The following is a 21,657-nucleotide window of genomic DNA, read 5'->3' as shown; positions in this document are numbered from 1 at the left end:
CTATAACACCTAGACGGTAAACTGGCGCCACCGTCTATGCGAGTTTCTTAAAGGGCGCCGTGCCCTCATGGGAATGACGGGATATGTGTCTGCGAGGCTTGTGTTGGCTGGTGTCGAACAAGGCTTCGTCTAAAACGTGGATATGGCTACACAAATAATGCGTTCTTAAACTAAAATCTACATAAAAGGCTTTCATTCACCCATATTACATCTCTCAAGAAAGTTTACTCACCTACAATGCAGAATCAAGCGAAGAAAAGCAAGAACAGACAAGTTGTTCCAAAGCGAGCGATAATCTTGTCGTCTGCCATCCAACTTTAGCGACCAGCTGATACTTTTTACGTTTCATATAATTGTGCATCCAATAAGTCCTGAAAATTACACAAAACATGTTTTCGTGTAGTAATCAAGCTAAAACAGTTTTTTTACGTGCTGTTTAACAGGTAATGAATCATTGTGACAGACGGAACGGTGCTAGCCAGGCGCGTCTTCAAGGCGTTCTGGCTGCCCAAGAACGATGCCAATCATAAGTCACAATATACCGGCATTCCCATGGATACCACAGCGCAGCAGCGCCAGTTTTCCCTCTAGGTAATATAGTGAGAAACTCTATGGCCGCAACCCCTCCCGCCCGCGCTGCCTTCCCGCTGTCCTCCTTTCGCGTGGGAGATTGAGTCGCTAGTTCCCCTTGCGGCCGGTCGCAAGGTACGCATCTGGTGCCGCAGCTAAACGTCGCCTCCCCCCCTCCCTCCCTCCCGTCCCCCCACGGCCTGTCGCGCGTCGGAAGAGGCGTTTGCTCTCCGCCGTGCGTTTGCTCCCCGTGAAAGCGCGCGTCCCTCGCGCGCTTTCACTCGCACATACAGCATACGGTCAATGAGTTTTTTTTATACATCCGGACGCGACCATCGAAGACTGCGCCCTTAACAGCTTCGCGGTAATAAATAATAATAAATAAATAAATAACATTAATTCTACTACTACTAATACTACTAATAATAATTGAACCAATTGAGTTTCTATCCATTAAAAAACGCTACGGCTTAGTTCAACTAACCCTGGATATGCAAAGCGAAAGCTTGGTTTAGCCTGGTTAAGTCTTGGTTTCACTTGGTTAACCTTTGATTTAGCTGTAATTATTATACTTAGGTATACACTCATCGTTAAGCCAGGTATAAATTATAAGCCGACAAGTCCAAGCGTTTTGCGAGCCGAACGGCTCGCTTTTCCTCAGTCTCCGACGCTAGCTTCGCGCTTGGCATGTTCGGCTTATAATTTATACGACCTGGACTGCCACCTCTCCAGTGACGGACCCTCTCCAGTGAAGCAGCTCGCCGGATGATATCCACGGGGTGGTCAGACGCCGCTTGCCGACGAAGGCTCAAAGCCTCCCACTCCCGTGCAACGCCCAGAGAAGAAGGCCCGGCCTCGCTCTCATCCATGGCGAGCGCGGTGTTCCTTTTAGCGAGGCGCGCGGCGAGTCACGTGGTCAGGCGGCGACCCAGCCGCGGAGAGTGCATGCGCCAAGCCGGCGGCGGCGGTGGAGCTCGGCGCGGCGAGTCACGTGTTGCGTTGCCCATGGCCACGGCGCAGCTGCGGTCAAATGAAGGTCAAATTGCTGGCGACAACGAAAATCGGCTAGACTAGGTTAGTAAAGCCTTCGCTTGAAAAAAAAAAAAAAGAGCAAGTGCCATTTATGGGTAGTGTGCACATAGGCGCGAAGAAACAAAAGTCATCAAGATTTTTGGGTCCGCGTCGCCAGTGTCACTCAGCAACAAGCAGGTCAGGGCTAGTTGATGTTCCATTGACAAAGTGCAGCGCACAAATAGAACGAAGCACAGGGGACGAGCAACGTGGGTGAGCGTTCACGTTCACCGCACAGCCATCGCACGTGTAATGCGCTATTTGCGAGAAAAGAAAGCGACGTTCTCGCTTTGAAACAAGGTTTAAGTGTACCTATCCCTTGCAAGTGGCGCTGGCTCTAATGTCCCGAACCCCTGCACTGGTTGACATTTGGGCGCGGAGCATGCCCTTTAATTTCGTAGAGGCTGCTTTCTTCACATTATCCGAGACTAAGAATCGACTGCAAAAAGAATACGGCGTCGGAAACAGTTGTGTTCTTGTGCTCTACGTAGTCTGCGACGTTCCACTGCAGTATCAAACTACGAGTTAATGCACTTTAAAAGTATTCCCTAATAGCGGCCTATTACAGCGAAACGGCGAAGCGTTTCACCTTGACATTTTTCAGTCGCCAGCATCGAAAGTTGCTTAAAGAAGCAAAATAAGCCGACAGAATACACACTTCAAAGTGTGTTTTCACAGCTCGCAACTGCAACGCCTACGCGTTGCAGTTGAGCTGTCTTTTTTTTTTAATTCTTATTTAAGATTTATTTTTAACCTGGGTTAGTCCAGCCAATATATAAATAATGCAAACACAAGTCCTCTAAACGTGCTTTCGAGTTTGGTGCCGCTATTTGACGGTATTGGAAAAGTGCGAACCAAAGTCGAAAAAAAAAATACATCAACAACGACATCCCCAGTGAAGTTAAGCAAAGGTCCACGAAGAACGCATTCGGAGACATCATCAAGTCACGTTGTAGGCATCAAACATTTGATCACGGACAAGGGAAAACCATTAGCGCAATTAAGTTCTCTCTTTCTCTGCTGTACCAGAAGGCAATTTGCTTTGTCACGTTAAAGGAGAGGCAATGTTTCTTTACATTTCTCAAATCAAATCCACTACGTTTTCTTCATTACAACACCGCTGCAATGCATCTCCCGAAATGTATTAGGAAATCTTGGTAAGCTGTAAAGTTGGTGCTTTTTCGTTAACAAAGCCATCTGCACAAATAAAGACAGTACACAGGGAAGAAGAGAAACTTGATGACAACTCTGGCGTCTTGTTCTGACTATAGTGTTATGTGTTTTCCTTTTCAGTTTAAGCAGAACAAATAAATAAAAACAAGGTAAGACGAATTTCTTTTACGGAATTTGTTTTTAACCAAAAAAAAAAAAGGTCAATGAAAGCACATTTACTAGAGAGCTAAGATGTCGATCAACGCAACTCCGAGTCTACATGCGCTAAAATGCAAGGCGCCAGGCGGGGTTAGCATCACCTGTCAGCCTCTCGAGCAAGCATTATTTACACTTCTTTCTTCTTATTTTTGGCTGCTAGGGCGACGGAAAGTAAGAGCGCGACCGTGACTGCAGAGAGGGTGGATGAGGTGTCCTATCCGTTGCAGATGGCGCCACGGTTCTGTCGCAGGGGAATCAATGACTTCTGAGTGTCGTCGGTGCAGACGACGCTGCGGCGACGCCTACAATTCATTTATCGAGGACGAAACTGGTAAGTAATGGCCGCTAACGTGATATTAAACTAAGCTACATGCAAAACAGCACTTCTGTACCTAATTCGATCAGAGATCAGCCAGCGGTTTAGCAGGCAGAGCAGGAAGTCACTCCTGTTTAGGCAAAAGTCGAGTAAACTTTTGTGATGTTACCGGCCCGTTGGCCGACGACACGGCGTAGCAGTCGATGTACGCGATGAGATGACATGCGCACGAATTCCTTTACACTGCGTGCGTTGATCATGCGCAGAACATTTTTGCGTTGGCGTTAGAGAGAGAGAGAGAGAAAAAGGTAAAGGAAAGACAGGGAGGTTAACCAGAGGTTATCTCCGGTTGGCTACCCTGTACCGGGGGAGGGGTAAAGGGATGCGAAAGGAGAGAGAGAGAAACATAAGTGAAAATAAAGAATAAACAAAAAGGAAGGAAACAAGAAAATCACACACGCACACAAAACAGAACTGTTTCTGTGGGCACTGTCATGAAGTCCGCGAAGGCGTTCTCGTGTTGCATTGTCTGAACGTTCCGTCCTAAGTAACACAATGCAGAGTCACAATTTGTCACTTGCGCCGATAGTACTGAGTGTCACGCACTGTCGTGTTGACGTTGAAAAAGGGCTGGATAGTTAATGCGACATTTACAGAGGTAAAATCACACAGAACACAACCAAAGGCTTGCAGCTGAGAACACCTTCCGCGCAGTAGTTGCTGTCAAATTTATCCCAAACTGTGCCCATTCTTATTATGGGCTTTCACGGCGAACTCAAAGTTATGACGCTATAAATTTTAGTGTCATCATGTATTCGGTCGCTTTCCAAGTTAGTCGCCAGTACGGCCAATATAGCGACATCGTGATTTACCAATAACGGTCGTACTTGACGCTGCCTGGGTCTATCTGCAAAACCGCGCAGCTTCAGAGAGCCTGTTCGGACAGAGAACGGACAACAGCAATCTTACAAATCACGAAGGGGACCAGCCTCAAGGCACTTACCTCATATTTGCACCTCCATGACAGTGGCCACAGGAGTTCAGCCAACACGGGTAGCCGCGAAAACGGTCAAATCCTTCGAGCGTGCCAGCCTTTCGCGCTGGCCGAGATCTTGCAGTCCATCTCGATCTGACGCTTATGCTGCTTGCCGACGGTGCCTGAAGCAGAGTCGCGGTTTCGAAACTTCAATGGTCCAGAGCCCTCGAGGCACTGTCATTGCTGCGAGTATATAATATTGTTACGGCGCACCCAAGAGTAGCGCCAGTCCGAACAAGACGATTTGACGTGTAGAGGTAGAATCGGTCTCGCCAGCCATCTTGTTTATGTATAGTTGCCTCTCTTGTATACATTATAAGTACACCTGTATATGTGACTTGAGCAACATAACAAATTGGTGAGAGGTGCTGGGTACCCACGAGAAACAACAACGGAGCTCCGCAGCGGTCGTCACCTCGGACAGGACAACGTGACGGACAAAACCGGACCCTAAATGGTGCGGCCCGCTTCAACGCCTACAACCCCGACGGTTGTCCTGGCTCAGCCGCCGGATCCAGAACTTTCTGCGGCACCGACCATCTTCACGTAAAAGACTGGATGGCCCGTATGAGCGCGTAAGTGCCCACAACAAATGGGATCCCACGATTATGCTGGCTAACTTGGTCAATTCTACCTACAAGGCACGGCGAAGGTGCGGCATGACAACCACAAGAAAGAGCTGAACGAATGGGACACGTGCAAACAGAAGTTTAGGGACTTGTTCGGCCGTCCCGCCAGTCCGAAGAGCGCCGCTAAGAAAGAACTAGCGACCCGCGTCCAAACGTGCACAGCATCGTACGATCATCGAGGACGTGCAGGCTCTATGCCGTAAGGCCGACAGGAGGGGATCGCTGATGTTGCGTTCAACCTGCTCATGTGCAAAAATTGCGAAACGGTATAGGACATCATAAAAGAGTGTCAACGCTTTGAGCAGGCCAAGAGCCGCCGCATTGCAACGCCGTTCGCACGTCCGCCGAACACTGCTGCGACATCCTCTTGTGACGACAAGGCTAGAAATGCAGCGCCCATCATCATCAGATGACGCGGATAGTGCGGCGTGAACTTGAAGCCATGGCTCCTGCCGCCTTTGTTTTCCCCGACTCAGTTAGCAGAACAACTTGCCTACAGAACCCTTTGTGCTGGTAATAGTCCGCGAAGAACTCGCAAATCTGGCAGTTCATTCTGTATGTGCCGTTGCTGCTTCACAGCTGTCTCATGCTCCTTGCCCATCGACTGGTCAGCGGTATCATTGCACGCTACCGCAATCCAGCCGAGTGGCGCACCGCAGACGATCGGCCAATGTGTTTTGCCTGCCGGCGTGTCGGTCACGTTGCTCGTCATTGTAGCAACCGTTCTGTCGCCTCCCCTCTGCGACCGCCATTCACCAGTTATTATCGCCCCGAACAGAGCCAGCGTCGTTAGCAGCCTCCATTTGAACCACAACAGCCAGACAATGACGCTCGTACGCCTTGGAACAATCCCTCGTCGTCCTTTCTGGCTGGCGGTCACGTAGTTACTCCACTGGGATCCTGCACGACAAGAGTTCGAATTCTAGGATCGACATTCGTGGCGAGTTGCCTTGTCCTACGCGAATGCTCCCGCGACGTCATTCTCGGAGTTGACTTCCTGCAGGAATACGGCGCTGTTATTGACTTACGGGGAGGTGTAGTCACCTTCTCAGCCGACCAAGCAATCGACACAAACGACGACAAACGACGTGACGACACCCTACGTGTTTCCGCCGAAAGTGTTACGCTTCCTCCACGAGCCAGTGTTCTAGTCGAAGTGATGTGCGGTGGAATGCGCGAAGGTGGAGTGGTCGCAGAAAGTAACTTAGCCCATCTACTGACGCAAGGTGTTTGTGCGGCCAGGAGTCTGTTACAGCTTCGTGATGGCCGATCTAAGTTGCTAGTCACCAACTTTAGTAACGAGCATCGACACCTCTTCCGCGGTACATCAATAGCGTTTGCCGAAGAAATAGAACACGTTGCTGAATGCTTTGCCCCTGAACCAGTGAGGCTGGCTGACAAGTCACTGGGCACCGTCGACATTAATTCCGAGTTATCTAACGACAAACAGGTAGCACTGCATGAGCTCTTGCTTGAATTCAGAGCATGCTTCGCAAGCTCGTCTAAGGTACGCCAGACTTCGGTTACAAGGCACAGGATCATCACATGCGACGACGCACGCCCGATACACCAGCAGCCTTACCGCGTGTCGGCAAAGGAACGCGCAGCGATTCGTACGTAAGTACAAGAGATGCTTGAAGACGGCGTGATCGAACCTTCCAACAGCTCATGGTCCTCTCCGGTCGTTCTTGTCAAAAAGAAAGACGGAACGCTACGCTTTTGCGTCGACTACCGGAAGCTCAACAACGTAACTAAAAAGGACGTGTACCCACTGCCACGTATCGACGACTCGTTAGATAAGACTGCGGCGTGCCCAGTACTTTTCGTCACTCGATTTGAAAAGTGGATACTGGCAGATCGAGGTAGACGAACGAGACCGCGAGAAAACTGCCTTTGTGACTCCCGACGGCCTTTACGAATTTCGAGTGCTCCCTTTCGGTTTGTGTTCAGCCCCAGCAACTTTCCAGCGAATGATGGATACTGTCCTCGCTGGATTGAAGTGGCAGACTTGCCTTGTGTATCTTGACGACGTAGTTGTCTTTTCTGAAACATTTGAGCAACATCTTCATCACCTGCGGCATGTGCTAGAAGCGCTCCGATCGGCTGACCTCACGCTTAAACCAGAGAAGCGCCACTTCGGTTATGAAGAGCTCAAGTTTCTCGTACACGTCGTCAGCGCCAAAGGAGTTCGACCCGATCCCGACAAGCTTGCCGTTGTAGCAGCTTTTCCTCCTCCTGCCGACAAGAAGGCCGTCCGACGCTTCCTGGCGTATTATCGCCGCTTCATCGACAACTTCTCGAAGATTGCGGAACCCCTGACTCACCTTACCAGGGATGACACGCCATGTGCCTGGACGAATGAGCAGCAGGCGGTCTTCACTGAACTGCGCCAACGCATGCAGTCAGCACCCATCCTGGCACATTTCGACGAAGAGGCTGACACCGAGGTGCATACTGACGCCAGAAACATCGGCCTTGGCGCAGTACTCGTCCAACGTCAAGACGGCATTGAACGAGTAATAGCATATATGCTAGCCGCTCGCTGTCCCGTGCCTGGGCGAACTACTCTACTGCAGAAAAAGAGTGTTTCGCGGTCGTCTGGGCGATCACGAAGTTTCGCCCTTATCTCTACGGCCATCCCTTCAAAGTGGTGACAGACCACCATGCTCTATGTTGGTTGGCGAACATACGCGATCCTTCAGGACGGCTGGCACGGTGGAGCTTGCGGCTACAGGAATTCGACGTCACCATAGCTTATAAATGTGGCCGCAAGCACGAAGACGCCGACACGTTGTCGCGTGCTCCCACCGAATCTGTCAGTCGACAGTCAGACGACGATGACGGCTTCCTGGGCGCCCTTACTACGTCGGACTTGGTCAAATCGCAGCGTGACGACGCTGAAATTCGACCTCTCATCGACCACTTAGAGGGCCGTCAAACAACCATACCACGCCATCTACGTCGCGTCTTGACGTCCTTCTGTCTACGAGACAATGTGCTTTACAAGAAGAACGCCCGCCCGAATGACCGAGCCTACCTCCTAGTAGTTCCCAAACACTTGCGGGACGATATTCTTTTCGCTTGCCATGACGAGCCTACATCTGACCACCTCGGCTCCTCACGAACGCTTGCTAGAGTGCGCGAGATGTATTACTGGCCCGGACTTTCGGCAAGCGTCAAGCAGTATGTTAAAGGCTGCCGTGAATGTCAGCAACGAAAGTCACCACCCCTGAAGCCCGCCGGGTTATTGCAACCCATTGAACCACCTCATAAGCCATTCGACCAAGTCGGCTTGGACATTCTTGGATCTTTTCCTCTGTCAACCGACGGTAACAAGTGGGTGATTGTCGCCACTGACTATTTAACCCGCTATGCCGAGACAGAGGCGCTCCCACGAGCCACGGCTTCTGAGGTAGCGCAGTTCTTCATGTGTCATATTGTATTGCGCCATGATGCCCTAGCCACTGTTATCACAAATAGAGGAACAGCGTTCACAGCACAGCTCACGGACGAAATTTTTCAACTAAGCAACACCAGGCATCGAAAGACGACCGCTTACCATCCGCAGTCCAACGGCCTTACGGAGCGATTAAACAAGACCATCACAGACATGACCTCTATGTACATCGACGTCCAGCACAAAACATGGGATCGTATCCTGCCTTATGTGACCTTCGCGTATAATACCGCCGTACAAGAAACAACGCGCTTCACACCATTTCGCCTTGTCTACGGCCGCGAAGTACAGACGATGCTGGACGCTATGCTTCCGTGCTCCGACGCCGACCACTTAACTACTGACGCCGAAGAATTGACGCTCAGTGCGCTGAGGAGGCTCTCCAGCTCGCACGGCTGCACATCGGTGAGCAGCAACACTCAGATGCACGGCGCTATAACATCCGTCACCGGAAAGTGCGCTACAGTCCCGGAGACCAAGTGTTGGTCAGGACCCCTGTTCGCCGCCGTGGCCTTTGTGAAAAGTTGCTCAGCCGGTATTTTGGCGCCTACAAAGTGCTGCGCCGCATTAGTGACGTGAACTATGAAGTCGTTCCAGACAGTGCGGCGCAAACACGGCGTCGACAACAACCTAGTTCTGACGTAGTTCACGTCGTACGCATGAAGCCCTACGTTGCGCGTTCGTGATTTTTACGCTCCCATTTGCACCTAATGCACTTACCTCTCCGTTTCTAGAGAGGTAGAGAATTGTTTCTAGCTACGCTGCTGTAGCTCTCTCTGTGTTCTGTGCGCGAGCATCTTCATTGAGCGTGTGTTGTTTTTTTTTCTTTCCCACACCACTTCTTGAGCATCGAGCCGATGCTCTTTCCGAGGAAGGGGGGAAATGTCACCTGTAGTAGTGGGAATAGGGCAAGCGCAGAGGCGCAAGAAGAAAGAAGTGCTAACCGCCCCGCTCGATAGCTAGCTCTCGCCGCCGTTTTCTCCAGAGCCCAGCCGCTCTCAATAAACGTCGTCAGCCCCCTTTTGAAGACGCGTGGCACTATGTACGTTTCTGACGACCACAATGATTTTGACAGCACGTTACCCTTTGTGACCTTCGCCTATACTTCGTCCCGTCACGAGACCACTGGCTTTTCGCCCTTTTACCTTCTGTTAGGCCGCCACCCTATTTTGCCCTTTGACGCACTGCTTCCTTCCTCGACGAACACTCCCACTGTATATGCCCAAGACGTCTTCGCCCGGCCTCACACGGCACGCCAGATTGCCGGCTCACTGAGTCTCAGGCCGCACAGAAGATCCGGTACGACAGCCGACATCGGGACGTTTGATTTTCCTCCTGGCTCCATTGCACTCCTATGGACACCTTGTCGCCGCATCGGCTTGTCTGAGAAGCTGCTGCCACGCTACACAGGGCCCTACACGATATTGCGTCAGTTTGGCAATGTTAACTACGAGATCGCTCCACTGGACTCGCGTGTCCCCACTGACGTTGTGCATGTGTCGCGGCTGAAACATTACTTTGCTGCGAGCTAACCTCCCTTATCGTTAGCGCCGAGACGGCGCCTTTGCAGGCGGGGGTTGTGTTACGGCGCAACCAAGAGTAGCGGCAGACAGAAGAAGACGATTTGACGTGTGGCGGTGGAATCGGTCTCGCCACCCATCTAGTTTATGTATCGTTGCCCCTGTTGTATATATTGTAAATACACCTGTATACGAGGTCTGTTAGAAAAGTATCCGACCTTTGGCCGAAGAAAGAAAAGTGCATAACTGGAGCATTGGAAACCTAATCACCCTCAAAGTAGTCTTCTTGGGACTCCACACACTTCTCCAAGCGGCGCTGCCATTCTTGGAAGCATTCCGAGAAGGCCCTCTTTCGGAATGGAGTTTAACTCAGCTTCGTTGCAGCCATAATGTCCTCTCTTGTCTGAAATCTCGCTCCTTTCAATGGCCTCTTGATTTTGGGTAACAGTCAGAAGTCGCAGGGGGCCATATCAGGAGAGTAAGGAGCCTGTTGAACTACGGGAGTCTGGTTTTTCGCCCAAAAAGTCTGAATCAAGTGCGAGGAATGTGTAGGAGCATTGCCATGGTGGATGCGCCAATTTCCTGTTGACCACAACTCCGGTCTCTTGCGCCGCACAGCATCACGTAGGCGACGGAGGCTGTAGTACTCTTTGGTGACTGTTTGACCCTGTGGTGCGTACTCGTGGTGCACCACACCACGGGAGTCAAAGAAAGCAGGTCAGCATCACTTTGACGTTGCTGCGCAATTGGCGGGCCTTCTTTGGTCTTGGTGACGTGGAATGCTTCCACTGTGACGACTGGGATTTGGTTTTCGGATCGTACCTGTACACCCAAGACTCGTCAACAGTGATTATAGTGTTCATGAAGTCGGGGGTCACTGTTTGTGGAATCCAGCATGTCCCGTGGGACTTCGACACGAAGTTGCTTTTGCTCCACCGTGAGCAGCTTCGGCACGAATTTCGCCGCAACTCTCTTCATGGCCAAATGTTCGGTCATAATAGAATGTGCAGAAACAGTGCTGATGCACACTTCTTCCGCAATTTCTCGGATAGTCACACGACGGTCCCGCATCACCACAGCGTTCACTTCGGCAATGACCTAGTCATTTCGGCATGTTGATGGCCGACTGGAGCGTGGCTCGCTCTCCACCGATGTGCGGCTGTCTTTAAACCGGTTGTACCACTCCTTAATCTGTGTACTTCTCACAGCATCGTCACCGAAAGCCGTTTGAATCTTCCGAATGGTTTCTTTCCACTTTGCTGTCGCCCAGTTTCTGGCAAAGTTTGATGTAGTAGCGCTGCTCCAGTCGCCACGTCATTTTCCTTGCAATAAAAAAACCGACGAGAGCACTGCGCATTACCTCACTCAAACGCTGCGTCCCAGGGACGGACGCTATCGGCAGGCGAGAAAAAATTCGCGCATGCGCACGAAGGTTCAAGGTCGGCTGATGCAAGCGCGCGTGTTTCATATCCATCAGGTGTTCGCAAAAAAAAATAATAATAATAAGGTCGGATACTTTTCTAACAGACCTCGTACGTGACTCCCGCAATTTAACAATACGAACCTGCGCAAGCCTCGAGATATTGCTCGATAAAGCCAGTAAAGCTGATAAAGCTATAGAGTGCGTAAAACAGCGCGCGGTGGACTGTGTCCCCGACGTAGAAGAATTTCAAGATACAGCGGCTCGCGCTGGTGCCAGTGGCCGCCGGGGCCGCCCGGCGTAGAACGCTGCCGTAAATATTACAGACGTAAAGATGCCGTAAATATTACATCAAGCTTTCTAAATAGCTATCCAATCTTTCTGAAAAATATACGGAATGAACTTCAAACGTTCTCCATGCCTACGTGCTACGTGTGCTTGCTTTTGCATAATATTTTGAATATTTTTAGTGCTACGAAAATGAGTCGTAGCAACATGGCGGCGCCTATGCGGTTCCCGCTTTTCTCGCCCAGAGAGAGAGAGAGAGAGAGAAACGAAAAGGGAAAGGTAGGGAGGTTAACCAAGGGCACTTTTCTTCTAGAGTCAGTATGCTAACTCTATGCCTTGTCTACTACAGTATTGCTCATTCTGGCCTCCGAAATACATGAGCGCCACTGCTCTGAGAGTCCGCAAAGCTTTACCCGGATTGCTCAACCCTGCTGTTGAGTACTGAGTGTTAGATCCACTGCGTTTGCGGCGCATACCCGCATTGGATATGCGGGTACGCAGGAAGAAAAGAAAGAAAGGAAGGAAGGAAGGAGGGAAGAAAGAAAGAAGGAAAGAAAGAAATCACGTGCGGCGCATAGCCGCATTGGATATGCGGGTATGATGTGCCAGGTTCAAGAAAGAAAGATAGAAAGAAGGAAGGAAAGAAAAAAATGAAGAGGAAAAAGAAAGGAAGAGAGAAGGAAAGGAAGAAAACCCGGCTGCTCCCACAGTAGAGCAGGAGTGGGGAAAGCTGCGCCGACGCCGGATCACGTGACGCGCGCGACCAATCACAGTCGTTTGGTGTGTCGCGGGGAGGGAAAGGGAAGGAAGGGGTGTTGGCGCGCGCTCCGCCGGGCTTCCCTCGCCTCAGATCGAGCCAGGGACAAGAAAGGAGGAAAGAAAGAAAGAAAGAAAGAAAGAGAGGAAGAAAGAAAGAAATCACGTGTGGTTCATACCGGGGCCGCACATTTCAGCTACGCTGGTTTACCCGTCTGCTGCTAGAGTATAGAGCCGGTGCAGGAAAAGCTGCACCGGCGCCGGATCACGTGACCCCCGCGACCAATCAGGGTCGTTCGGTGTGTCACGGGGAAGGAAAGGGGGCTGGCGCGCGCTCCGCCGGGCTTCCAACGCCTCAGATCAGTTTCGGCGCCCGGATGGGAAGGCGTCATTGTGCCTTCCACCGAGGAGCAGGCTGCGTCTGAGCAACGGCGCCGTAAACTCGCTCGGGAAAGGGCTCGTCGTCGACGTGCCGATTCTAGCGTAAGGGCTTCCGAAGCCCAGGCGAAACGTCAGAGAAGAGCTGCGGATCCCGAGTTGCCGCAGCACGATGTTGAGGCCAAACGTCAGCGAAGAGCCGCCGATCCTGAGTTTAGGGCAAACGAAGCGGAACGTTTGCGCTTCGCTTACCCCCATTATCTCGACAGGGGAAGGGCTCTGAATTTTAAATTTCTGTTTGGGTTGTGTCAATGTGTGGTATTCCATGTATAAAAGAGAAACAGTGGCGCGATAGCTCAGCGTGTTCGACTCAGAAATGCTCCACTGGCGTGTGTTCAAGTCCTAGTGGAGGCGGTTGTGGAGAAGTTATATTACAGCGGAGTTGTTGAAGCCTCGCTAGGTTGGTCTCGTCGTGCGCAGCAACGCCGGGTTGAGAGAGCGAAAGCAGAGCATAATAGTAGAGGTGGAGAGAGAGAGAAATAAAACAAAATGAACTTCCTTGGCGAGGCGGGATTCGAACCCGGGTACCTACGGTCTGAAGGCGAGCGTCATGAACACTGCGCAATACAGACACGCCTGCAAGCTCCGCTGTTTCATCAGATTTAACAAGCGTGGAACTGGGAAAATGTTTTCTTCACGATGTGGCAATTGCAAAGCTGGGGTTGACAAGGTGGCCTGACAACGAAAAAAAATTAACGTTATGTCTCATCGATGACGACGACGGTCGTCGCCAGCGTAACAGAATGAACAACGCAAATTCAGTTTCGAGCATTTAACTGCTGTCGCAGTAAAAAGTAAGTGGGACAACAGTGCATTTTTACCGCAACATTTAGGGCGCATATCTCGAAACCTGGGCCATCATCAGAATTCGTTTCAAGGGGATGCTTTGCAAACACACCGGCTACAATTCGTAAATTTCGATATGTGCAGTAAAGTAATTAGTTGAAAGCTTTATTAGAATTTGTTTGCTAACTGGTTGATTATGCACATGGATTTCTCGCGCAAGTAATGTCCGCTTACTCTAGGAATCCAGTTCAACGATTACAATTATGTTATCTGCCAAGGGCGATTTTTTTAAATTCTGTATCATGAAAAAAAAAAATACCTAGTATTGTTCCGGAGCTATTTCTAGGTTCGGATGTACTCGTCCACGATATATTCAGTGTTTGCTGTAACGTACATATAGTACTGAAAGTCACGAACATAGCACGTAGCCAGCTGTAGTGCTTAGGCCTTAGATATTTGAGCTATATCTTTATTTATTTGAATCACCTGTATTGTTTCGCATTTCGTGAAATAATCTATTCTCTCTATAATGGGGGTTGAAGACGACGACGTTCGATCCAGTGCGGACTAGCGAGCATCGGCTCCCGATTCTGTAAATGTTTTCGGTCAGAAAAACGTCTCATCTTCAGCGTATTCTTGCACCATTCGACGCAGTTCGTCTAGAGGACTACGCTGACACCAAGTTCTTGCCGGTGGGTGGTCATTTCGCCATTCTTCGGGACTTTTTACCCGACCCCGCCGCACGGTTAGGCCTACTTTCCCAGATACGGCGCGTCGAGACCTAGCTCTCGCATGCCGCCGTGCCCAAAAATGTCCATGCAAGTGACGGTCGAGGGGGAGGACATCACCCCCGAGGAGTGCCTGAAGTCCGGATGGACCACGGCCTTTCCCGCGACCGTCGCGGGAAAGGCCGGGGGGTATGGGAGGGAGGGAAGCGGGGCGACGCTGTGCTCCGGCACCAAAGGTGTATCTTGCAACCAGGCGTAAAGGGAACTTGCCACTCAATCTCCCACGCGAAAACAAGAAAGCGGGAAGGCAGCGTGGGAGGGAGGGGGGGGGAGGCGCAGCTTCTACTCTGCAAACAACTGCGCTCGTACTTTGCCCGCGGCTGTGGCGGTTGCCCGCACCGTCTGTTATCTCCACACAGCTCTGACCTTTGTATGCGCTCTGCATTCGCCGCTCAGTTTCCGTTGAAGCGATAGACCGCACGAACCTTCGCCCGCTGTGGCGGCTGCGCTTGCTGCCAGCGTTTCGACAGTCGTTGTCTGCGGTCATTCCGTGTGATCTATTCACAGGGGCGTAGCCAGAAATTTTTTTCGGGGGGGGGGGGGGTTCATCGGCCCGACCGGGGGGGGGGGGGAAGCGCCTGCTTTCCTCTACGTGCCGTGATCGATAATAAATATCGGTAGTTTAAGCACCCTCTATGTATGTATATCAAAGACATGGGACCCCCCCTCCCCCCTCGCGTGTGTGTGTGCTAGAGCACTGCACGGGCTCGGGCTTACCCGAAAGCCCGGGCCCGTGGGCCGGGCCGAGCCGGGTAGAACTGTTTTTTCACGGGCTCGGGCTGGGCTCGGGCACGGCGTGTGCTTTTTGACCCGGGCCCGGGCCGGGCTCGGCTTTCTGGTGGTGTGCATGTAACGTGCAGTGAGTTATTCTCGGGCGACTCAACTCTGAAAAACATTATTTTTCGGTCTCGGGCCAGGTTCGGGCCGGTTTAGAGTCGGGCTCGGGCTGGGCCTAAGGTAAAGGGGTGGCGGGCCGGGCCGGGCGGGTAACGTAGATTATTTACGGGCCCGGGCCGGGCCCCGGTCTCGCCATAAAAGTTTTGATCGGGCTCGGGCGGGCCACCCAACGTAACAACGGGCCCGGGCCGGGCCCGGGCTGAAAAAATCGGCCCGTGCAGTGCTCTAGTGTGTGCTTGTGAAGAAATTAAGTAAAAAGTAATATAAGCTCAGTAAAATACAGTAAGTACGACAGGTACAGTGGGCGTTTGGAGCAACTGTCTCTCATCGCGCCACTGAATGGACCAGTCTTCGAAAACGCATCATTGAGACGACCCGCCCGATCGGAGAAGACATCATTAATTGTTAATCTCCGTTAAGCGTAGATGGCGTCGTCCTCGTCGGGGCGAAGTGCGTTTCACAAGTCAAGGACGGCTATACACGTGAAAATGCACGCGTGACCATGCAGGCTATATATACCTACTCCCATAGCAATAGCTTGTTCGCTGCGTCTTTGCGCTAGAAAACTGAAATACGCGCAAAAACGAGTAATGCTTTTTTTACGAAGCTTTCGTCGCCTTGCATTTCCTGCGGCAAGTGCATGGGCCGCTGTGTCTTCCGCTGTGTGCGAGCGTGCAGCCGTCATTTGCCTTTGCGTCAACAGATTCAGAATTGTACAGAATATTTCACCGCACTGCATAGTTATGGCATGTGTACGCATTTTAAGTAGTGCGTGCGAGTCGTTTCTGCTTCACTTAGGCCGGTGCAAACAGGAAGCGGCCTTGTACCTCACAGAATCTCGACTGATTGGTGTACTAGTGATGCAGGAATGAACTCCGGTCTTGTTCAGTGCATAGTGCACATAATCAATTTCTCAGGACGCGTCAACTCCGACGAGAACTGTCAGCGCCTGCAACAAGAGTTTACTTACGCTGTACTGCGCACATGTAATCCATGCTTGTCGGCTGTCTGTTTCGTGCATTCTGTTGCGAGTCGGTGGAATTTCACTGTTGGCATCAACCCTTTGGTGTGTACATTGCTGGTTTGGGATTCCACAACACAACAGCAACTACAAGCCTTTCGTAATTGCTGGTTTGGGATTCAGCAACACAACAGTAACTACCAGCCTTCCGTAGGGGCGCAATCGCAAACGAGACGTTTTGCGCTGCAGACTATGGCTTCGTTCACACTTGGGAAGCGGCAAGCGGGTGGGGAGGCCAAAGCGGCCGGAAAGGCCAAAGCGGCCGGAAAATCTTTTCCGCGCATGTCCAAGTTCACATTTGTTTTGCTACCACCGCGGCCGCCGCTGCCGCTTTCGTCCACATCCATCTAGTCTGCGTACGTTTGTCGGCGTGGTGGCGCTCATTATCGCATTATTTCGAGCGGTATGTTCATTCACTGACCCACCCGTCATCAAAAGTGATCATCTTGCGCAATTTCGCGTGTCATCTGCGACCTTCGGTAAATTCCTCGTTGGCGTTCTGTAATTCTCCTCACACGGGCGCGGTAGCGCTGTGTCACAGGTTGCTGCCTAGGCGTGATTATATTTCTTTAATAGCTTTTATTTACAAGTTGTAATAACATTTCAACATTTCGTATTATCTTCGGCGGCTCCAGGACACGAAAGTGGCAACGGGAACACCAAAGCTAAAACCCGGGCTGGCCCTTTGTGTTGAGGCTCGCCGAAGCCTGCGCGTCCTACGTGAGACCTACGCTCCCAATCTATCGTCGCGACGAGAAAAGCACCCCGCGACTTCTGCAACATACCGTGCACGTGCGAGGAGAATTATGGAGCGCCAACGAGGAATGTGCCTAACTATTGTCTGTCATGGAAGTGGAAGAAGAAATGGCTTTTATACTTCTACCTACTTGTTTTCTAGAAATGGACAATGAATAAACGGAAGACAAGAAACCTCGGAAACGGCGGTGGTGGGTTCGCCTGGCTTTGCAAAAGCGCGAGAAGTTGGGTCACGCGACTGTTGGCTTCGTTGCCGCGCCTCCGGTCGCGCGACGTTGAATACTATCGCGAGTATTGCTGACAGTACGTTTTAGTACTTCTCTTGTCGTAGAGCAAGGGGTGGTTCTTGATCGCGTCGATCAGCATTGCAGCCTACACTTTTGGTGCCATGTTCAATGTTACGACCGGAAGTTTACATGCTAGTGTAGCTTCCGGTCGAGCAGAACGACTTTCCGCCACGTTTCCGCTTCGCCATGGCGAAAAAATCGGTCCGAGACCAATTTAGCTCGCCGCCTGTTTTTCTGCCTGTTTTGCCGCCTAGGCGGGCGGATTTTTGCAAGATTTTGCCGCTTCCGCCAGCTTCGAGACCAAGTTCCTACGCGAACGCGGCCTAACCGGCACCTGAAGGGAAGCGGCGGAAATGTATACCAGAAATTTTGACCACCTGGGGACTTTAACGTGCACCTAAATCTAAGTAAACGGGCCTCGAGCATTTTCGCCTTCATCTAAAATGTGGCCGCCGCACTTGTTGCTTCATTTGTTGCGCATTTGTTGTTTCAGAATGCGGCCGCCACATTCGCGCCCAAAACCTCACAGAGTGTCAAGGCCTTGACAAACACCGTGACAGTTTTTTTCCATATGCAGACAAGATTAGCTGTAAATTACCAACCCAAACGGAAGCGCCCAGGAATGAAAGTGTGAAAGTAGCACCGGTTTCTTGAAATATGTCAGCGCGATGCGACGATAGCAAAGGGTGGGTTAGTGGGGGGGGGGGGGGGGGGGGTGCAAAAAATTTCGGGGGGGGGGGGGTTTGAACCCCCCCAACCCCCCCCCCCCCCCCTTGGCTACGCCACTGTCTATTCATGTTTGCTTGTGCGCGCTGACACCATGCTTGTTAATTCAGTTAGTAAGCGAATGTGTCCAAGTTTATGCAGCCGGTAAAACTACTATCCCTACTCCGAATAGTTCTCTACTAATTTGCTATCGCAATTGATGCATGCTTCGCCTTTCGGGCGAAACTGCGACAACTTTTTGCACATTCCTTACTATCTCCGTTCACTGACTGCCATCGAGAAAACTCGGGTAAAACTCGTGCGAACGAGAAACTCGGTGCATCCTGCATAGCACCCCTGTTCTCGCCAAGAGTGACGAATTCGTTGTTGCAAAAGCTTAATCCTTCAATCTAGCTCGACTTACTATTTTCCTTTAGCGTCCCTTTAAGTCATACGCGGTGTTGTGATAACACCTTTGATTTGTTTTAACATCCGGAATTCGATTTTGATATGTTCGTTTGGGTTTATATGAAAAAGCTGCTTAGGAATGAAACGGGTCAGAAATGACTGGAAGCCATGCGAAAAGGTACTAACCTTTTACAGCGAAGCTGCTTATGGCTAGGGTTCCATGCATTTTTCGTGTCCGTCAACAAAAACTATTATCATCAGCAATGGCTCGAGCGTCTTCGTCTTCTTCCACAGCTGGCTCCTTGACGCCCCACGGCGCAACTGCGCGAACGCGCTCGTGCCACTGCTCGCGCGTTCGTCGTCGTCGTCTTCTTCCACAGCTGGCCCTGTTGCCGCTCATCATTCCAGCGTAGAATTTCACTTCTCTTCTGTCGTCGTAATGGGGAGGCCGCGTTAAAGAATCACCAGCCCTACCCGTGTCGAGAAAATGGGGGTAAGCGAAGCTTGTCGTGTGCATATCTGACCTTCGTCAGGGTAACGTTCGGAAGTCATTGTCGCTGACGGCGGGCCTCGGCTTCGTAAGCTCTCGCCTCGGGATTCTCTGCTCGTCGCGGACGGCGGGCTTCGGCTTCGGAAGCCCTCGCCTCGGGATCGTCGGCTCTTCGCTGACGGCGAGCCTCGGCTAGGGAAGCCCTCACGCTAGAATCGGCACGTCGACGACGAGCCCTTTCCCGAGGGAGTTCGCGACGGCGTTTATCAAACGCAGCTTGCTCCTTTGCAGAACGCACCACGCGTGGCCTTCCATCTGTTCGCCGAAACTGATCTGAGGCGAGGGAAGCCCGGAGGAGCGCGCGCCAACCCGCTTTCCTTCCATGTCCCTAGGGCCTCGCGACACACCAAATGAACCTGATTGGTCGCGTGCATGTCACGTGATCCGCGTGTCACGTGATCACGCGTGTAGCATAACCAATGCGGGTATGTGCCGCACGTGATTTCTTTTCCTTTCTCTATTTAATTTTGTATTGCTTCCTTCCTTTTCTTTCTTTCTTTCTTTCTTGTCCCTGGTCTGTGCCATTGAGCTTGGACCCTTTCTGCACAATCATCAGGATCGGCCCACACGACAGAGGGTTATGTGCCATTGAGCTGGGACCCTTTCTACACTATCACCAGGATCGGCCCACTTTTCAGCGTGACACAACCACCACCGCCGGCACTTGTGAGGCTATAAAGCTTCGCTTAAAAACAAATGTCAGCAGTTTCACCCGAAAGTCGAAGCATGAATTGCGATAGCAAATTAGTACAGAGCTATACGGAGTAAGGATAGTAGGTTTTTCAGCTGTATAAACTTGGACATGTGTCACAAAAGAGCACGTAATCCAAGCGCGCGCCGCGTGTCACGCAAGCCAGCGAAAGAACGCGCCGGCCCCGCGGCAACTTCAACAGAGGGGGAGAGCACATACGCCTCAAACAGCAACGCGAACAACGGCGCCGAAACGTCTTGAAGAGCCTCGGCGAAGCGACGTTAACCAGAAAGAGCCCACGCGCGCCTTCTCACCGGGCGAGTCGAGAGAGATAACTACAGCGTGAGCGTGCGCCAACAGCATGAGTCATCACTCCCCCCTTGACGGCTGCCGACGGCGGCGGCCGAAGGAACAAGAAAAGCCTCGAAGGTTCCCAAGTTTTGGTCATGCTACGAGATCACGACACCAATAAGAATGTTCTAGAACACCTGTGGAAGCTATATAACCGCCGTGCGAGAATCGTTTAGGGGAGTTCAGGAGTTCAGTCCGCACCGGTGAAGTGATGTAACATGAAGACCGAGCGTCTGCGGAAGAAGGGGATTCCCCGGCAAGCTAGTCGACGAGTTCCTCGAGCGTCTGCATTTCCGGAAGAAGTTCCTTCTTCGAGATTTGCCCCGAGCCACGCCGAGATCGCCTGACAAGACCAGCACGGTGAATACGATTGGACACTTAGTGTTCCTTTTTATTTTGTACTTTACGTGTTGGACTCTTAGTGCTTGTCGTGAATTATTTTCTTGTGTTTGTTAATACCCATCTGATTTGTATTGTGTTGTGTCTAGCCTAAGTGTGCAAGTGTGTGTGTAACTGCCTTGTGTGAAGAATATATTTTGTTGTGTTTTGACAACTCTGGGCTCTGACTCGGTCTTTGGACAGTAACCGGCGTTCGCTGGCGCACCAGAGGGCCCACTCTTAATTGTCCTTGCTTTCGTGGGATTATTTTCGGAAGCTGATAAGTCGGCTTCGGAATTTGGTCCGGCGTCTGCGCCTCGTTCACGGGGTCTGTGACAATATTTATGGCGTCCGCGACAGGACCTTTCTGGTGCAAATTGCGTGTCCATAGTAGGGAGAAAGAGCCTAGGGTCGTTTACATTGCTATTGTAAACGATTTTGAGTGTTGCACCACGTTTTGCTAACTTGTGTGCAGAGAGCAGTTCGATTGTTGAAATCTAGGCAGATAGTTTTTGCACGCGGCTAGATTTTTTTGAAGGGCATTATGGATCTCGAGAAATTAGTTGCCCTTGGTGAGAAGATGGGTCTTTCCGGAGCGGAACTACGGAAGTGGGTTAGCCAGAAGGAAAAAGAAGCTCTAGAAAGAGGGAGAGAAAGGCTAGCGGCCGAAAGGGCTAAAGAAGAAAGAGAAGCAAAGGAGCGACAGATAAGAGAAGAAAGACAAGCGAAAGAGCGACAGATCAGAGAAGAAAGGGAAGCTGAAATAGCTGAGAGAGAAAGACAAAGACAGCATGAGTTAAAGACTCGAACGACTTCGTTTGCAGCAGCGCACAGACGCTCCCGCTCAGCCAAGAGTCGATAGCACTGAAAGGGAAGAAACTAGCTTCCGTCTGAACCCAAGCAAAATGCTTGTTGCATTCGATGAAAGAAAAAATGACTTGGATGCTTATTTGCACAAATTTGAGACACTTGCTAAAAGCCAGAATTGGCCAGAGGATCAATGGGCCACTGTGTTGAGTACGTGTTTGAGTGGCGAAGCACTTAGTGTGTACGGTAGGCTGACGCCAACCGATGCCTCTAATTATGGAAGGGTGAAAGCTGATTTACTGAAGAGATTTAGGTTCACCGTAGAAGGCTTCCGAGATAAGTTTAGGACTGGAAAGTCAG

Source organism: Dermacentor silvarum, chromosome 6 (assembly GCF_013339745.2).
Source record: "Dermacentor silvarum isolate Dsil-2018 chromosome 6, BIME_Dsil_1.4, whole genome shotgun sequence".
NCBI lineage: Eukaryota > Metazoa > Arthropoda > Arachnida > Ixodida > Ixodidae > Dermacentor > Dermacentor silvarum.
Note: the sequence above shows the minus strand (reverse complement) of the source record.